The sequence below is a fragment of the Myotis yumanensis genome, unplaced genomic scaffold (assembly GCF_028538775.1).
Source record: "Myotis yumanensis isolate MYYU_CA2020_CCGP unplaced genomic scaffold, mMyoYum1.0.hap1 SCAF_13, whole genome shotgun sequence".
In the NCBI taxonomy this organism is placed as follows: Eukaryota; Metazoa; Chordata; class Mammalia; order Chiroptera; family Vespertilionidae; genus Myotis; species Myotis yumanensis.
The window spans coordinates 48,927,285-48,945,192 of NW_027223764.1; the positions used below are offsets into that span (position 1 = coordinate 48,927,285).

At 57.4% G+C, this 17,908-nt stretch overlaps 1 protein-coding gene across 4 annotated transcripts in view; it reads left to right on the forward strand.

Moving 5' to 3' along the window:
* The window catches only part of ZMIZ1 (zinc finger MIZ-type containing 1), a 219,918-nt gene that overhangs the window by 56,342 nt on the left and 145,668 nt on the right, over positions 1-17,908 (forward strand). For all 4 annotated transcript variants that reach the window (XM_070433065.1, XM_070433063.1, XM_070433062.1 and 1 more), the window contains exon 3: positions 7,008-7,096. The gene's annotated coding sequence lies outside the window, so the exon portion shown is untranslated. The remainder of the gene's footprint in view (positions 1-7,007; positions 7,097-17,908) is intronic.

Here is a 17,908-nt window from a genome sequence, read left to right on the forward strand (position 1 = left end):
GTGACAGAGGGGGGCTGCAGCGGTGGAATGTCATCGCAAGGGCCTGCCCTTGTGCTGGTGAAACAGTCACAGTGGAGATTTTTATTGATTTTGGCCGAAGGCAGGAGCACAACTTACAGGGCAGAGAAGTGGTGCCGTGTGATCTTTGTCCTCCTTACAAGTTCAGAGCTGGTCCTGAGAGTGACAGCAGCTCTCATTCCAGACCTTGACAGGCTGCCCGTCACTGCTCTTTAAAGGGGCGGTTCCGGAGGTGAGAGAACTGTCTGTACTGGGGAGCGGGAACTTCCCTCTGTGAAATCCTTGGGAACCTCTGCCATCAAAGTCAAGGCGAAACCGCTAGGCAGGGCTTTGCCTCTCAGATCACTGCCAGGAGTCAGGACCTGTTTGAGCTTTTTAATGACCCCAGAGCTTGGGTGGGCAGGTGTTTTGGTTCCCAATTTAGAGGCAGGCAGCCTGAGTCAAGGGCAGCCACTGGATTGGGAAAGGGCTGCTGGTGCTGAGACCAGCGCTGGGGGCTGGGGGCCTGAGTGCTGCCTTTGTGCTCCCATCTGTCCCACAGGGAAGCTCCTCTTACTACCAGACTTTCTCCCACCCCTTCCCCACCCCTGAGCTTTCTGTCTGCTGAGCCCAGATTGCCATGTGGGTCCTTGTGCAGGGGTCTCAGCTCCGTGCCTGCAGCCTGCCACGCAGCCTGTGAGCTGGGCTGGGCAAGGCAGGAGGGCTTGGCAGGGACTGGCACACTGGAGAGTGCCCGCCTCACCTAAACCCGTAAAAGTCACAGGGTGTTAAGAAACTGTACGGCAGTGGTTCTCAACCTTCCTAATGCTGCGACCCTTTAATACAGTTCCTCATGTTGAGGTGACCCCCAATTTCATTGTTACAAATTGAACATAATTAAAGCATAATGATTAATCACAACAACAATATGTAATTATATATGTTTTCCGATGGTCTTAGGCGACCCCTATGAAAGGGTCATTCGACCCCCAAAGGGGTCGCGACCCACAGGTTGAGAACCGCTGCTGTATGGGCTAGGACTGTGGGTTGAATTTGCCACTGCCTCTCAGAAATTCTAATTCAGGCCTTTGTTTTAGAGACAGGAATGTGTGGCCTGGAGTTGGGAGTGGCTCTTCAAGGTCACACCACTTGGCAATGGTGGAGCAGGGGTTTAAGCCACAAGGGGGCTGGCGGATCTCAGGGAATGCTGCTCCCCTCCCCCAGCAGTCAGGGTTGGGGGCAGGGCAGGGCTGGGGCTCTGCTCAAGGGGAGATAGGCCCCTCACTCAGGAGACCCAGTGGGCAAGCATACCTCCCTTTCCTTTGCCCCCCCCCCCCCCCCCGCAGTTACCCTCCCCCACAGACAAACTCCTGTCCCTCCTAATCAGGTTAGCCTCCTGCTCCATGCCTGCTCTGCTGAGTTGTACCAGCTGCCTCTAATGGCCTGCGACCTGGCCCCTGCGCGTGGGGGAGGGAAAGCTAGGAAAGAGCTGTGTGCGGGAAGGCTGCTCCATTCCCTCCGTTCAGACTTTTCCACGCCTTCTAGGATCCAGTCCAAATCCTTAGCTTGGCATCCAGGACCCCTCACAATGAGACCCTGCTTATTCAGCCTCCACACCCCTGGTGCTCTTTGCTACAGTCTCAGGATGCTAGTTGCTACCTCCCCGCCTTTGGCTACCTCCCACCTCAGAAAACTTCTACACATCCTTCCAAACCCAACTCTTGGGCTGCCTCCTCTCAGGACTCCTGCCCATATACTCCCAGTGGGTGCTCCACTGGTCTGGAACTTAACCATCAATAGCACTGTTGGGTGCATTGCTCCTAGACCTGGGTCCCCTTGAGTTCCTGGAGGAAAGGGAGAACATTCTAGAAGAATATGCATCAGAGTACAGCAAAGAGAAGTGCTCAGTGAAGAAATAGGGCCAGCAAAGAAGAGAGGAATGGGGACCAGGGGGAGGGAAAGAGAAAGACAGGAGTGCATGGAACAGCTGCTCCCAGCTCCTCCACACCACTCCAGCCGACTTCCTGCCAGGGAGGTCATTCTCAGTGACACGTGTGGGGCCTGAAATAGACACACGTGGGGGCCTTGGTGGGCACAGTCTCAGGCCAACGTTAAGCAGCCCAGCCCCCCATTCCTTGGGCACTGACGCTCCCTCTCCTCCCAGGGCCCTGCCCCCAGCAGTGCCCAGGCCTCTTCCCTCCGTTCCTGCTAACTTTGTTTTATAAATAAACTATATAAATAGGCTCCTCTGATTCCTCAGGAGCATGCAGCCGCAACGTGTAAGGACTGGGGCACTGCTGTAGGCATAATTGTACTACCGCATCCATCAGCTGCCTAATTACCATTCATTTTGCATTTATTTCTGCTAATTAAAAAGAGAGAAACTCCTAACAACTTTTACGTAAATACTGTATTTGTTCTATGTTAAGACGGGATGCTAATTTGCTGGTAATTAGCTGATTATCTAATCTTATAGCTATCACACAGGACGGCCCTGTCTCCCCTTCTCACCCCAGACAACCCTCGAGGCCTCCGATCAGGTGTTAGAGGAGAGGGTCAGGGAGGTCCCCCAGGGTTGTTAGAGGGCCTGTCTGAGACTCGGGGATCACCAGAACCAGGCGTGTTGGCCGGGTTCGGGGGGGCACGGTCTGACTGATAGAGTGGGAGGGACCTTCAGTTCACGCACTGTTTCTGTACAGATGGAGACACTGAGGCTCAGGCAGGCCCAGCACCCCCCAGAAAGGCAGTGGTGGAGACAGACCCCTGGCCACGTGTTTGGGCCACCCGTCCAGCGCTCACCCCACTGTATGGGGCGCTGTCAGGAGGAATTTGCAGGGCGGTGGCTGTATCTGCAGCTAGAGACATATCTGGGCCAAACTCCAGCCCAAGTGAGGAGAAGAGGCAGCCTGGTCAAAGCCCATGGCGCACACCAAACCTCTCTGAAGGAAAGGGAGAACATTCATACCCTTCTGGAAACCTCCGCTTCCTCCCACTTTCCCGTCCAGCTGAGGGCTCTGCTTCCACAGCTCCCTTTCCAAGCCTCACTCCCCCAGCCGCACCAGCCCAGGCCTGGGCACGGTGGACATCAGCACGTATGCAAGGCTCTGGATTTCAGATCTTAACACTATGTATTTTCATGTGAATTAGAAAAAAAAACATAATTAATACATCAAACCCATAATTGTACAGACTATATTGCATTGGTCTGCCATTGGTCTAAAAAGAAAGTGGTTGGTTCGCCATGATTTAAATAATAGTATGTAAATAATTGAGGTGGAACACAGGATGTGGCTGACAGGATCTAGTAACTGAAGTTGGAGGGTCTGAGAGCATCAGGAGAAGAGCACTCAGTGCAGCTGGTGGTGAGACCGATGACCCGCCCAGGGCCCCCCTCGGCCACCCACCCGCCCGCCGCCACTGTGTCTGTGCGAGGTGACCCCACTGCCGCCAGAGATCTCCCGCTCATCTGCCCTTTTATCGCCCTGCACACAATCAGGGGAAGCTGGGAAGGCCACGGGGGCTGGGCAGATGGAAAACAAAGAGAGAAAACAAAGGCACTGCTCCGAGGAGGCCAAAAGGCAGGCTGCCTCCTCCCTCTGCTGCCTGGCCAGCCTGGCCCACCAGTGCCTGGCCTTGGCCACCCCCAGGCTGCCGGCGACCTGCCCCACCCCCGTGGAGACTAGCCTCAGACCTCACATGGTGCCACCACTCGCTGGGTGACCCCTTGACCAGTCACTTCTCCAAGCCACCCTTTTCTTATTGGTAAAATAAGAGAGGTGGACCGCATGCTGCAGGGCCTTCAGCAAACCCGCACCCTGCCCCCGGGCGGCGGTCCTGTTGAGGCTGTTCAACCCATCTCTAGGACACCCCCCAGCCTCAGAACGTCGAGGTGGTGCCCACTTCTGCCCCTAGAGAGGACCCCAGCATGCCCTTTGCGGAGCAAGGCCAGCAGGAGGCCTTATACTATCAAGATCTCGGCACAGGGTCTGTAAGCATTTGTGTGGACGGAGGAAAGGTTTAATCAGAGGGGGCTTAACCCACTTAGGCCCTTGGTGGCTGCTGCTGGTGGAGCCTTGAGAGACAGACACTCTCCCGGGATCTCCAGAGCAGCAGTGAGCAGTGGTCAGGGGTTCCTAACAGCACGGAGGCCAGGCTATCTGGGCCATATCCTAGCTGTGTGACCTTGGGCTGCTTTCTTAACCTTTCTGTGTCTGTATTCTCATCTGTTAAAATGGGTATAGTACCTACCTCTTAGGTTGTGGTTAGATTAAGTGAGTTAATTCACATAAGTATGTCAAACACTACCAGATAAAGGTCTATGATGTTAGGTGCCGCGCTTGTCATCAGTTTCAGCACTCTCACTGGTTAGGGGTGGACATACCCGGTCACCATGGAGTCTCAGCCTCCAAGCCCCTCCCCTGCACTGTGTGACCAGGGTGGGCGTTTTCCTGGCAGCTGCGGAGGGTCCTGGTGGGAGGGCAGGTTGCTGGGAGGTGTTTCTGGGTAAGCATTTCTGGTAGCGGTTGAAAGGGGCCAGGATTCCCAAGGCTCTGGGAATTTGCTGTCATTTACTTTCTCATTCTAAATATTTAGTTGTGATTTTATGTATATTTCTAAAGAGGGCCTCCGGAATAGTACAGGCTTCAGGTCCTGCCCACCTGGACCTGCTTATTTCTGCTACCATTATTGTATTTTCAGGGCTGGCGCTGGTCTGCCCGCTTTCGGCCCCGGCAGGAGGAGGGCCTGGGCCTCGGAGCTGGAGGGACCCAGCCTCTCTCCCTGTAGACAGCCTGTCTCCGAGCACCCCAGATGCAGCCCGCAGCCCAGGCTGAGGAAGCCTGAGGAGGGCAGGCGAAGAGAATGGGACCTCAGGGAAGGTCTCCTGGAGGAGACCCCAGATGTGCAGGGGTCCCTGCCCTTGCGCTGTAGGCGGGGGGCCTTGTCCTCTCCCTCCTCCCTGCTACCCATCTTGTGTGTGCCCCGTGGGCAGGCGCAGGGGCCGTTGGGGCCATTGGGAGCAGGTTGCTGAGTTGCCCCTGAGGCTGCCACCAGGGTGGCTGGCTGTGTGCTGAGCCCCTGGTTTAGTGCCTGGTGGAGGCCCAGGATGGCCCCTGCCCTCAGAGCTCTTACTGTAGCTGGAGGGGCGAGGAGTGGGCAGGGGGGTGCGGTATTAGGCCCCTTCGCCTTGCATCTCAGAGAGAGGAACCAAGAGAGCCCAGAGTCCGAGGGCTGGGCCCTTGGGGAGGGCCTCCAGGAGGGTGGGCCCTTGGCTGGGAGGCCCCCGGAGGAGTGGTGCCGTGGGCCCTGGCGCCTCCACTGGCAGCAGGGCCTCTTGTCCCCGGGCTCTGACAGGGACATTTATAACTCACAGCTGTGCCGTCCTGGGCCCAACTGACTGTGGTAAACCGATCTGGCTTCAGGAAGTCTCGTCCCGAGGCCACTCCCCACCCCGACCCCACACTCTCTTTCACCTCCTGATACCACATCCTGTTCTCCGCAGAGGGGCCCAGCCGGGGTCTTCAGCCGTGGGCAGAGCCGGAGGAGTCAGAGAAGTTCAGCGAGGCCTGAGACTCCCGAGTGGGGCCTCTGGGGTCACTAGGATCTACCCCTGCAGGCCCACCCAGGGGGCCCAGGCACATAGGGAGCCAGAGATCACCCCAGGGGCTGAGGGCAGGACTGCGTTCTGTGCTTCCAAATCGAACCAGAGAGGGGATTAGACTTCCAGCCCTGCTGACCAACTCTGGCCGGCGGGGGGGGGGAGGGCGGGGGGAGTTGGAAGGAAAGGGGCGAGGGGAGCCAGAGGCCTCGGAGGACCTGGGAGAGACGCACCTCGGACCCTCGGCAGCCCTGCATGGCCTGGCGTCCTGCGCTGGGTCGTCCCCTCCTGGGTCCAAATTACTCACAAGGCCTGGTGCCCAATCGCCTAGGTTCTCACGTTGGGTAAATGGTCTCGCCCAGCAGTGGGAAGAAAGGACAGTGTTAAACACTGCATGCTCGCTGGCTCGGCCCCCTCCCCTCCCGTGGCCTTATTTGCTCACTAATTCTGGGGTCCTGTCAACCAAGCACCCCTCCCATTCCTCTCTCCTTCCGCACAGAAGAGGGTCGATAAACAATAGTGAGTCTGCCCGAGCTTGGCCTTCGGAATTCCGGTAACCTGTGAAAAGTTTCTAGAATTAATGCCCGAAAGAGTGTATATTTTTTGTTTCCTTACTTAACTATTTATTAACGTGTATTAGAAATATATACCTAGCCTATCAAACCAGCTATTTCACAGATATGATTGCTTTGGACAAGACCAGATTGGAGCTTAAAAAAAAAAAGTGAGTTGAAGTAAAGATAAATATTAAGTCATCGTTCAGATAGGACTCAGCGAGGACCTGAAGTTCGGGGAACGCAAAATGAATAATGGCCAGGGCTCTTCTCTGTTTTAAACTCTGGTTCTGAGCTTCCTGTCAGCTGTAAGCAGACCGCCTGGCCCTGCACGCGGGGGAGACGGACCGCGAGCCGGTTCTGCGGGGAGGTGCGCGCACATAAATGGCTCCGAGTGTTGGTCAGAGGTCTGGTGAGCAATTCATAATGAGGAAGGAATTCAGGCAGGGGTCACAGAGCGGCTTTGGAAGTGGCTGCCGGCCGTGTGAGATAATTCCCCGGAGCCAGGCAGGCCCAGCGAGGGGAACACTGCAGGGCTCTTAGGCCGCTAAAAATACCCGCCACTTCTGTCCCCCCGCCCAGGCGCACAGGGGGGCCGCAGCTCTCTGCTTTTCTCACCAGGAAGAAAGAGACAGCACAAAGCCCCTGAGCCCCAGAAGAAGCAAAACAGATACATTTAACATATTTTTAAGACGCCTACTAGGAGGCGTTGGCTTGTTGGCGTGTGCAGGCTGGGGAGCGACCTGAGTGGCCCAAGAGGCACCCAGAGTAGCCCAGTGGTGGGAGCAGAGGTGGGAGGCCGTGGACGGCTGTCTTTGTCCCTGGCCGCTCACACGTGTCCGTCTCTCTTGTGTCCCCAGGACGAGGAGGAGGCCGTTGGCGTCAGACCAATGCTGCGAGGGGTGTGAAAAGAGCCGAGGTCCGTCAATCCGCTGCCAGACCTAGAAAGGTAACACCAGATCCCCGGTGCCCTGGTGCCCAGGCCACTGCCACCTTCTCCTGAGATCTGGCCAGGGGCGGGGGTGGCCAGTCCTTCCCCCCAGCCTTTCCTGACCCAGGCTGCAGGCTTCTTGCAACTCCTTGTGTGTCCAGAACAAAATGGGCTTCAGTTTGTCCATCTCTAGAATGGGTCCCCTAATTCTTGAGAACTCTGAATCAGGGGTCCTGGCTCTGTGGGGGTAGCATTGAGGCCATGAGGTCAGCAGGCCACTCAGGGCTTGAGAAGAGGGTTCCCAATGCAGACTTGGCTGAGAGGCGTCTCACTGGAGCTGTGGCTGTGGTAGTATTTAAGCTCCAAAGGGATTTCTCTACGTAAGAATTGTTATCTATATTTTTAGACCACAAGACCAAGGCACAGGGAAGTTAATGTGCTTGCCAAGGGTCCGCAGCCAGCTCTGGCCACATCGGAGCAGCTCTGCTGTATCCCATTTGCCATATCAGCTTCTACACTTTCCCTGCACTCCACTGGTCTGGCCTGTCCTCCCCAGAGAAGTCCAGCTATCGATCCCACGCAACCGCCAGTCTTACCGGTGTGCCTGTGGTGGACCTGTCCATCCACCCATCGCTTATCCACTCACCTAGCCATCTAGCTATCTCTCCATCCTCCCATCCAACCATCCTTCCATGTACTCCTTCATCTGTCCATCTGCTCATCTACCCATCCACCCACTCTTCTGACCATCCGTTTACTCATTCACTCACTCACTGCTCTCACACCAGGCCTGGCCCATGCTAAGGGCCGGCTTTTGAAGATGATCAGACCCAGCCCTGCCCTGAAAAAGTGAATCAGCGATGGAGGGGGACACCTGATCCCAGAGCCGGACCCACCGCCATAAGCTCCGTGCGCAAGGCCTGCGTAGGGTCTGCCCGCACGGGAGGGGCCCTGTGCCGGCTCTGCAGGCAGGCAGTCGGGGAAGGCTTACCAGGGGAAGTGGGCTGTTCACTTATTTATGCCCCAAATGTTTCCTGGGAAAGTCTCATGCTGAGAACTGCTTGATGTTTTGGAGACAGCAGGGAATAAAACGGACAAAATTCCCTTTCCTCATGGCGCTTCCATTCTCATGAGCAGAAATGGACCATAAATACTCCGAACGTGATACATAACATGTCCGGTGATGCTAAGTTTTAAGGGAAGTTAACTGAGTAAAGTAACCGAGTTTGCAGGTGGAGTAAAGTGATCTTTGACAAAGGATGGTCAAGGGAGACCTCTGACCGGGTGCATTGGAACAGAGACCTGAACCCAAGGAGGTAGGGACTGGGGTGCATTTGGGGTGTTCAAGGAAGTGGCGGAGAAGTCACGAGGCTGGAGTGAAGTGGGGGTAGAAGAAGAAGGCAGAGAGATCCTGGGGGACCCACTCATGTAGACGGGCAAGAGGGGGATGATGGCTGGGGGGCTGCAGGCCACATCCAGGCAGGGGTGGCGGCGGTAGGGGGAGAGGTGGGTGGGAAGCCATTGAAGTCTGAATATACTTTAAGATCTTGCGGCGGTGGATTCGAGGTAGAGGATGAGAGAAGAGGGGGAGAGCGGAGGAAGGCTCTTGGGTGTGAGACTGGAGCCCTGGCAGAGCAGAGACGGTCGGTTACTCAGCCAGGGCTGCCGGCAGGGAAGGCTGAAGGAAGCGAGGAGCTGTGTTTAGACAAGTTGCGTGTGCGATGGCTTTGAGACTTCCAAGTGGAAAGGTTGAGCAGGCAGTTGGATGGATGAGTCTGGGAGACAGCGTGCGTCCCGACTGGAGATACATATGTGGTAGCTGTCGTGTATGCGTGCTGTTGCGGGAGGGAGTGGAGCTAGAGCAGACCACAGCCTGAGTCTGTGTCACTGTCACCGGGCACCCAGCCCCTAGAGCATCGGTTCTCAACCTGTGGGTCGCCACCCCTTTGGCGGTCGAACGACCCTTTCAGAGGGGTCACCTAAGACCATCCTGCATATCAGATATTTACATTATGATTCATAACAGTAGCAACATTACAGTTATGAAGTAGCAACGAAAATAATTTTATGGTTGGGTCACAACATGAGGAACTGTATTTAAAGAGCCAGAAGGTTGAGAACCACTGCCCTAGAGGGAGGGAAGGGCGTGCGGGGCAGTAAGCAGATGGAGAAGGTGTAGCCAGGGCGGGAGGAGGACTGAGACAGCGGGCTCTTCATGGATGGGGAAGATTTTGCTGGCAAATAGGGAAAGGACGCCTCAGGCAGAGGGAACAGCATTAACAAAGGCTCAGAGGCCTCAGTAAAATGCTCCATGTGTGGAGAGAGGTGGTAGAGAGGGAGAAGGGACCAGAGCAGCTTCCCCCTCCACACCTGGCCACACAGGGGCCCAGGCCCATGGGTGTCTGGCTGGGCTGTGGGTTTGGCCATGTGCGGGACCCTCCCGGTCACTCCCCCGGGCATTCCTTGGGCTTAGCCGAACCTCTTGCCCTGATGTCTGCATACTTTGCACTTTCTTTTAAGAAGCTTCCCCTCCCTCTCCTGACCTCCTCCCTCCCCTCTGGGCCTCTTGGGCCCCTGAGGTCTCCCCTTGCCTGGAGTCTGAAAACACTGGCTCTAGAGGTGGCTGCCTGTAGGGGAAGGGCACCCAGCACCTCCCTATTGGACCCTAAGCACCGTCTGGATCCTTTATCTTAAAAGAAACGGTAGAAACTTCCTGCACTGTGAGTGCCCGTCAGAGCTGTTGCTGACGCTCAGCAGTTGGAGCAGCCGAGCGCTCTGCCTTTGGCGGGCAGGTGTGTGCGTTTGGGGGTGGGGGGAAGGCGTCCACCTTGTGCGTCTGCTGTGTTTCTCACCTAGCACTCAGTGGAGAGAGGGGCCCGGCTCGTTCAGGGAGGCTGCGGAGAGATCCCTGTCCCTGAACCAGCCTTGAGGATAGGATGGGCGAGTGCTCAGCCTGGAGCTCCAGGTGGGATGAGGGTGGGGAGGAGCACACCACACCACCGGGGGTTTGCAGGGGCACGGACCAGCCCAACTGCCAGAGGCTGATGGGACTGGGTGTGGGGGAGGCTCGGGAGACTTCTCTACATCGAGACTAGGAGGGAGCCCAGCAGGGACTTTGTGACCCCTGAGTCCCTCAGGGACAGCTGCCTCTGGCTGCTTCGGGGACTGGGGGCGCTGAGGGAAGCTGCTCGGATGATGCGTGCTCCATGGCAGGCTGCCCTGTAATCTCATTAGTGTGCCCCGCGGATGGGACAAGTAATCCTCACTTTTCTTTAAGCCTGCCCCAGCCTCCCTAAGTCCTCCCCCTGCCTGTGAGACGTTGGGCAGGAGTGGACTTATCCCCACTGAACAGATGGGTAAATCAGGTCCAGAGAGGAAGAAGCTTGCATGACACCAGGGCTAATTAGTGGGGGGGTGGAGCTGTGAACTGGGTCCATCTGAATCCTAAGCACTCTTGCCCGCTGCCCTCTGCCCTCTCCCGGGCTCTTCTGCAGTATCCGGCCTTGCGGGCACCTTCACGTAAAGCAGCTCTCCAGCTTCCTCATTTGCAGATGAGGAAACAGAGGGCCAGAGAAGGTCAGGCACTTGGCCATGGCCACACAGCAAGTCAAGGGCAGAACCTCCACCAGAATCGGGTCTGGCTTACTGTGTCCACCCACCCCCACCCACCTGGACCCCGCCCGCTTCCTCTTGGGGCACCCACTGCCTTCTGTTCCCCCTTGGCCTTTGGCATTCGCTCAGATTGAAGGCACGGAGTTACTCCTCTGAAGGCTCCATTGTGCCTATTGTTTAAATATAGATTACTAATGAAATGCCTTTTCATTGCCTTCCCCGTGAATACTTTCCATGTAAAGTTAATTTGCAGTGTTATGTAAATTCTGTTTAACTTCAATCAAGTTTCTAATTATGTTTTTACCGCAGTAATTCCCATTTGATTTGTCATCTCCTGTTAGGTATTTAATGTTCGGTGGGCGGCTGTGCTTTCTCTCTGTCTCTCCCGGTACCAAGGCCCTCTCCTGCCCTGACCTCCCTCTGCCTGTCTGTCTGTCTTTCTCCTTTGCTCCTGCTTGCTTCATCCTCTGGCCCTTCCCTGTGGGTCACCTCCCTCCTCCCCTCCTTCCTTCCTTCCCTTCTTCCTCTCGCCCAGCTGCCCCTTCTTCCCTTTTGTTCGCCTCTGTTCTCTCTGGCTTTGTTTTCCCTGCCCCTCTCCTTCCTCCCTCTTTCTCAGTGTTGTTTCTCCCGTCTTCTCTCCCCATTTCTCTGTCACTCCTTCTCTCTCTCACTCTTACTTCGATTTTCCTCCACTATCTCCCACTGCACCCTGGCTCTCTCTTTCTCTATCTGCCCTTGTTTGTACCCCCGAGGTCTCCCCTTCCCCGAATTTTCTTCTCCTTTATGTCTCCACCTCTTCCTCTTCCATCCTAGAGCCCTTCACAAAGCCACGTGCCAGGGCTGCTCCGAGTGGTGGGACAGACGGAGGAGGAGGTGGGGCTGGCTGGTGTGCGTCCCTGGAGAGTGAGGGCCTGGCCCTGGGTACCTGCTTAGAGCTCTGTGCCCAGCCCTGGCCAGGTGCCGGCCTCCGGTACGCTGGGAACTGGCAGGAACATGGATGCCAGGGCTGGACGCTCTGGGTGTAGCTCCTGATCCAACCCTTACCAACCGTGGCTGTCAGGTTGCTGATCCCCCGTCTGTAAATGGGGTGATGACATGACCACCTTGTAGGGCTGTGGTGAGAGAGCATAGAAGAGGGGCTTGCTTCTTATTTGAGAACTCTGGCTGTGTCCCTCACTTCCTCCTGCCCTGCCTCTGCAGCGCTGCTGCTAGGGTCAGGATGGAAGCCACTCAGAGCTGGTGCATGGTCCACCTGGAACAGGTCTCAGCCCTGCCTGCCAGGAGAGGTGAGTTCCTTCTCCTTTCGGGGGCTCGCCTCAGGGCTGTGATGACAACTGCCAGTCTGTGGGGGCATCTGAGACATAGACCCCCCAAAGCGAGAGCAGCCCTCAGACCCTGGTCTAGGAAACCTTAGCCAGTCACATGGCAGACGTTTCCCAAACAGCAGACCGAAGGCAGGCGAGCTCCTGCCAGGTTGGACTAAGCTCCCTTTTCCACCTTCCTCGTTCCCTGGACGCCCTGGGGCTGGGCCATGGAGTTCAGCTGCCAAACCGCTGCTCCGGGTACAAGGCCTTGACAGGCCTATCTCTGTCCCCCTCGGAGATAAACCTCGGCTCCCCTCCTGCCCCACATCCGAGTTCTGGGCTCTGGATTCTCCCTGCGTGAGAGCGGAGAGCCGCTGGGCTGCCACAGTTTCCCAGCAGGCATCTGCCCTCTGGGTGGGGAGGGCGGAAGGAAAACACCAGACCGAGGGCCGGGAGGCGTGTGTCCTTCCCTCCACCCGCCCCCCTTCTCCCCGCACTCCCCGCTATTCCCACCCAGCACGTCCCTGGCGCGTCCAGGAAGCAGAAAAAACAAGTGTTTGGAGAAGGCATTCTTTTGGGTGAGGAAAGGCAGGCTGATCACTTGTCCTTCAGAGACAAGAAACCTGAGCCGGCCCAGTCCCTGCCCTGCTGGGCCACACAGCCACCTGACCTGCAGCGAGTGTGCGAGTGTGTGCGTGTGCGTGTGCGTGTGCGTGTGTGTGTGTGTGTGTCCCTGGTCTAGGAAACCTTAGCCAGTCACGTGGCCACTTTCCCTGTTTGTTTAAGTAAGCAGTTCAGGCTGGCTGTAGCCAGGCAGCTAAGACATGGAGCCAGGGGAGGGGGCCACACTGGTGTGGGTGGCGACATGAAGATCGCGGGGACAGAGGGCAGCCCTGAGCCGGGCATGCAGTTCTTGGGCCTCTGGATTCGGTGTGAGGAGGCCTGGCCTGGGCCTGGCCCTGCTCTGATCCCCTGCTCTCCCTGGCCCTCCCCACCTCCACCTGTCAAGAAAAGGTATTGGCCTTGCTGACTACAGAGAACCCTCCCAGCCCTGAAACAGAGAGGGCAGGCACTGTCTGTCCAAGGGGAGCTGGAAGAGGCAGAGCCCTGGCCAGAGAGAGGGTTATGTGTGGACATGGCCACTGTCTGTCGTGTCCCCCGGAGTGGCTGCTGAGCCCTGACCCCTTGGCAGGAAAGCCCACGTCAAGCCTTCCCTCAAATGTCCAGCAAGCCTCTGCTCAAGTCAACAGATGGAGCACCTAGTGTGTGCCAGGACCTGTGCTGGGCAGGGGCATAGGGTTGTCAGAATCCCATACCTCTGACATGCTTTCCTCCTGTCGGAGGGGCAGGACCATTTTTCATAGAGCAAAGACCCTGGTCCTAAGGCAGATCGGCCTTACCACATACCCCCAGAGCTGGGTAGGGGATGGCAGGCAAGGGGGAGAGATGTCACTGAGTCCCTTGTAGGCTGAGCAGCTGGGGCTCGGGTCCCAGGGTCCCCTTCCTCCAGAGCGGTGGGAGCTGGAGCCAGGCTTCCACAACAGACAGCTGCAGAGCCCAGAGACTTCTGGGGCCTTCCCCAAGCCCCTCTGGGCAGCAGAGCCTCAGGAGAAGTGGCAGGTGTCCTTCTGCCTTCCTCCAGGTTTGCCTGGCCTGTAGGGCGTGGCTTAGCTGTAGAGGGCACAGTGCCCCTCGGGCCTGGTGGAGGAGGGGGCTGTAGTGGCCTTTGGGTCCCTGCTTCTGAGGACCCATCATGTGTCTGTGCGTCCCCCTCTCCTTCTTTGACAAACCATTCCTGGCAGCCAAGTCTGTGCCGGGCCTGTGCTCAGTGAGTCACATGTGCCTTGCCAAGCCCACATCAAGCAGCGTCCCCAGGGTGGCGGGTCCAGGCTAAGGTGAGGCCCAGGAGAGGAGCCATCATGGGGTGGGGGTCAGGGTTCAGCAGACCCCACAGGCTGCCCTGGGTTCTTGGGAAGCTTGGGCATACTTTTCCCCAGATAGGCTGGTGTCTGAGCACACCAGGTACCCAGGATGAGGGGCTCAGAGAGCTGGCATCAGGGCACATAGAGCACGGAAAGACCTGGTCTCGCTTGTGATAGATTTGAGGGTATTCTCCCTGGCTTGGCTCCTGAGCTCAAGGCTGTTCCAGCTGCGAAGCTCCCATACAGAAAAGGGATGGAGCTGGTGGCCAGTGGCTGAGCTGGTGGCAAAGGCCAGCCATCCTGCCACCCATGACGAAATGTGGATTCTGGCCTGGGGTGGCTATAAGCTACTGGGCTAGCCTTCCAGAAGGCTGCCTAGGCCTGTGTGTCCTGGCCTGGCCTTGCATGCCCCCAGGGTCGAGAGGCTCAATACTGCACATGGCTATCTTAGAAACTCTTCCTGGTAACGTGTGCCCTGGCCGCCCAGCAGGGCTGAAGTCTGGCTCATGGTCCACCCTGCTCACTTCAGGCCTTCAGCCTCCTGACCGAGCCCCTCTCAAGAGTTGCTCCCTCCAGGCAGAAGCTCAGTGGAGTCCGCAGGCAGCCCAGGCCTGTTTGATTGGAGTAGTGTGGTCAGGTCCTGCGCTGGGCAGCCCCGCCTTCCCAGCATGGCCCCGGGGACTGCTGTGAGTTTGGCTGTCAGCCTTCATGGGAGGTCCTTGAGGAGCCCATGGTACAGGCGGGAGCTCTGAACCCCAGCTCTGCCCCGGTCCCTGGGGTGCTCTCAGACAAGACCAGCCCATTCAGCCCCAAACCATCTCCCATCTGCACTCATCCCCCAAACTGAGCCACGAGAGGCTTTTGTCCGTGGTGGGCCCCCAGGCAGCTGGAAGGGTCCTGCTCTCCTGGGCAGTTGCTTTCTGAGGCACCTGTTTCCAGAGTAGCCCTGAGAGAGACCTGAGCTGCCACGACCTCCTATAGCCTGTGCCCTAGGAAAGCAGGGGAGGGCCTCTCCCTCTCACTGGGCCGGGCCCCCAACCGCTTCACTCCCGGCATCTCCCCACTGGAGGACAGGTGAGCCCCAGCTCCTGAGGCGCAGACCATGGTGGCCCCACAGCACCCTGGGCCGAGCTTCTGTCTCACCCAGACTGCTGGCACTTTAAGGACCCAGGCATGCGAAGCTGGGGCTCGGGTGGGGATGAAGGGGTCTTGCTCTGAGGGTTTGATGTCACCTTGTCTCTAGGGTGGGGCTGTGCTGCCCGGTTGGGATGCACCCCTCTGCAGGACCTGCCACACAGCCGCTCTCCTCTGGCCACTAGAAGTCCTGCCTGGGAAGCCTGAAATGGGTCCCGCTTCAGCTTCTCCCCTTGTCCTGGTCCCTTCGGCACGGCTCAGAAATGACCCTACCCCTCTGCCCAGAGCTGGGGGAGCAGTGATCCGAATGCTTGGGGCAGGCTGGGGGCTGATCCTGCTCAGCTGTGTCTGAAGTTGTGAGCTACTAGGAAAACACCCCAGTGGTACTTCTGCCAAGGCTTCCTGCTAGAAAACAGCACTGGAGGTCGAGATCAGAGGTCAGAGGCCACCGAGCAGGCCAGGGCGGCCTGCCCACTCCTGCTCCAGAAAACTTTGGCACTTCTGAGGAGGCTCCACGGGGCCCTCCCTGCCTCCCGGGCTGGGTGGGACCTATGGGACAGGAAGCCAGGGCGGGCCTGGAGGATGGGACTCAGGGTGAACTGGGTCTGAGCCAGGGATGAGGCGAAACCCAATGCTGGCCTGGCCCCAGGGCCACAGCCACTCAGGTCACTGGGCCTCAGCAAGTAGCCACCACCCCCACAACAGGAAACCCTGCCCACGCACCCCGTCCCACCCCATGTTCCCAAGGGTGGCGCTTCTACTATTTCCCGTGGGAGCCGCTGCCAGGAATCATGCCCTCTTGAGAGAGGAAGCGGGACCTCAGCTCTGGGCTGCCCTGCCCCTGACCTGTGCTGACCCCCTCCTGCTGGTGGAAGCTCTGGGCCCACACCCATTCCTCACCCCACACATGCTGATGACTTATCTTCTCCCAGACAGCCAGGCACCTTTATGGGCCTGGAGAGAGAAGCTCTTAGTGGGGCTGGGCCTGGGAGCCCAGAGAACAAGGTTTGGGGTCTAGGACAGTGATGGCGAAACTTTTGAGCTCGGCGTGTCAGCATTTTGAAAAACCCTAACTTAACTCTGGTGCTGTGTCACATATAGAAATTTTTTGATATTTGCAACCATAGTAAAACAAAGATTTATATTTTTTATATTTATTTTATATATTTAAATGCCATTTAACAAAGAAAAATCAACCAAAAAAATGAGTTCGCGTGTCACCTCTGACACGTGTGTCATAGGTTCGCCATCACTGGTCTAGGATCTATCACCAGCTTGCTGGTCCCTTGAGCAAGTCACTCAACCCCTCTGGCCTCATCTGTAGAAAGAAAGGTCAGAGAAAGCAGCTCTGCGCAGCTGCGAGCATCCCATGGATAAAGGGGTGGGGTGGGCGAGTTTTGTATCCTATAAGGACAACCAGGTTTGGAATTAACTGCCCAGACAGACCCCTGTCACGCATCCCAGCCAAGGGCGCTTTGTCTATGATGACCCCCGAGCAGGGAGAGAGACATGGGTGCCTGCCGGAATGTCTGTGGCAGACAGGGTGATGCTGGCATGGCCCCTCTCTGGGTCATTCCATCATTGACAACACGGGCAAAGCTGGGTACCTCTGCCCAGGAAGGAGCCTTCCTTTCTCCCTCCTCTGGAGTTGGAGGTGGGGCGTCAGAGAGCCCTCTGCTGCCATTAGGCACGTGGGACAGGTTAGCAGGCCTGTGGCTGGGGCTGGAGGGAGCAGTGCTAAGGGGCAGGGTCTGCATTTTCCTTGGGTTGTGGTGTTGAGCCTAAGGTGCAGGGAGGACGTGGGTAGTAATACTTCATGCTCCAACTAATACTTAATACTCCAAACGCTAGGACAGCACCTCATGGACAGGCTGCTCTCATACTTCCCTTACAGAAGTTCATGGTCATCGCAGCAACCCCGGGAGGTCACTCCTCCTGTTGCCCACAGAGTAGGAAACTGAGACACAGAGAGGTGAATCGACCTGCCCAGGATGGTTACACTGGGCTTTGCACTGGGCAGCTGGCCCCCACAACTGTGCAGCATGTCTGATCCATGACACCTCCCCCTAGGCAGCCCCAGCCCAAACCCAGCTTAGTGTCAGCCGGGACTGAAGCCCAGGATCAGCTGTTTTCCCAAAGGGGCCGAAGGGAGAGTCAGGACACCAAGGTGAGTAGACCCAAGTCGCCATGACTTTGGATGGTTAACACAGACTCAGCGCCACCCTGAGCTCCTGGGCCAGCCGAAAGCTTATCAGCCACAGGGAGGCCATAGGTCCCAGCACCCAAGTTCCTCCCTGTGGGCGGTGACAGCTCAGCCTCAGTCTGCATCTGCCTTTCAGAGCCAGCGTCATAAGGATGTGAGGAGCCCTGGAGACCCTGGGAACAGGGTCTGAACCCCTGTGGCCCCTGGTGATTTAATTTCTTTCCCAGTGTGTCAGGCCATTCCAGGCACCAGGTACACAGAGGTTGAGACACAGACGTGTAGGGGAAGGTTATAGGTCGAAGTCAGACAGGGGCCTTGAATATGAGGCTGAAGAGTTAGAACTGAACCTTGTAGACAGCGGGAGCCATTGAAGGTTCTTGGACGGAGGAGTAGTGCATTCTCAGGGAGAGGAACTGGTTGACAGCCTGGCATGCTCATCCACGTGTGGGGGGGGGGGGGGGTCACATGGCTGAGGAAGTTGGCCCAGGTGGGTGTCAGTGTCAGCTGGGCTCGGCAGGCCTCAGTTTTCCTCCTGTAGACGCGTGGTCCACAGGGCGGGGGCTAGCGCAGGCTGGGAGCATGCGGTACTGCAGGGAGGGGCAGGGGTCAGCATCAGTGCGGCTTCCTCTGCTGTCCCAGAGCTGTCCTGCCCCCC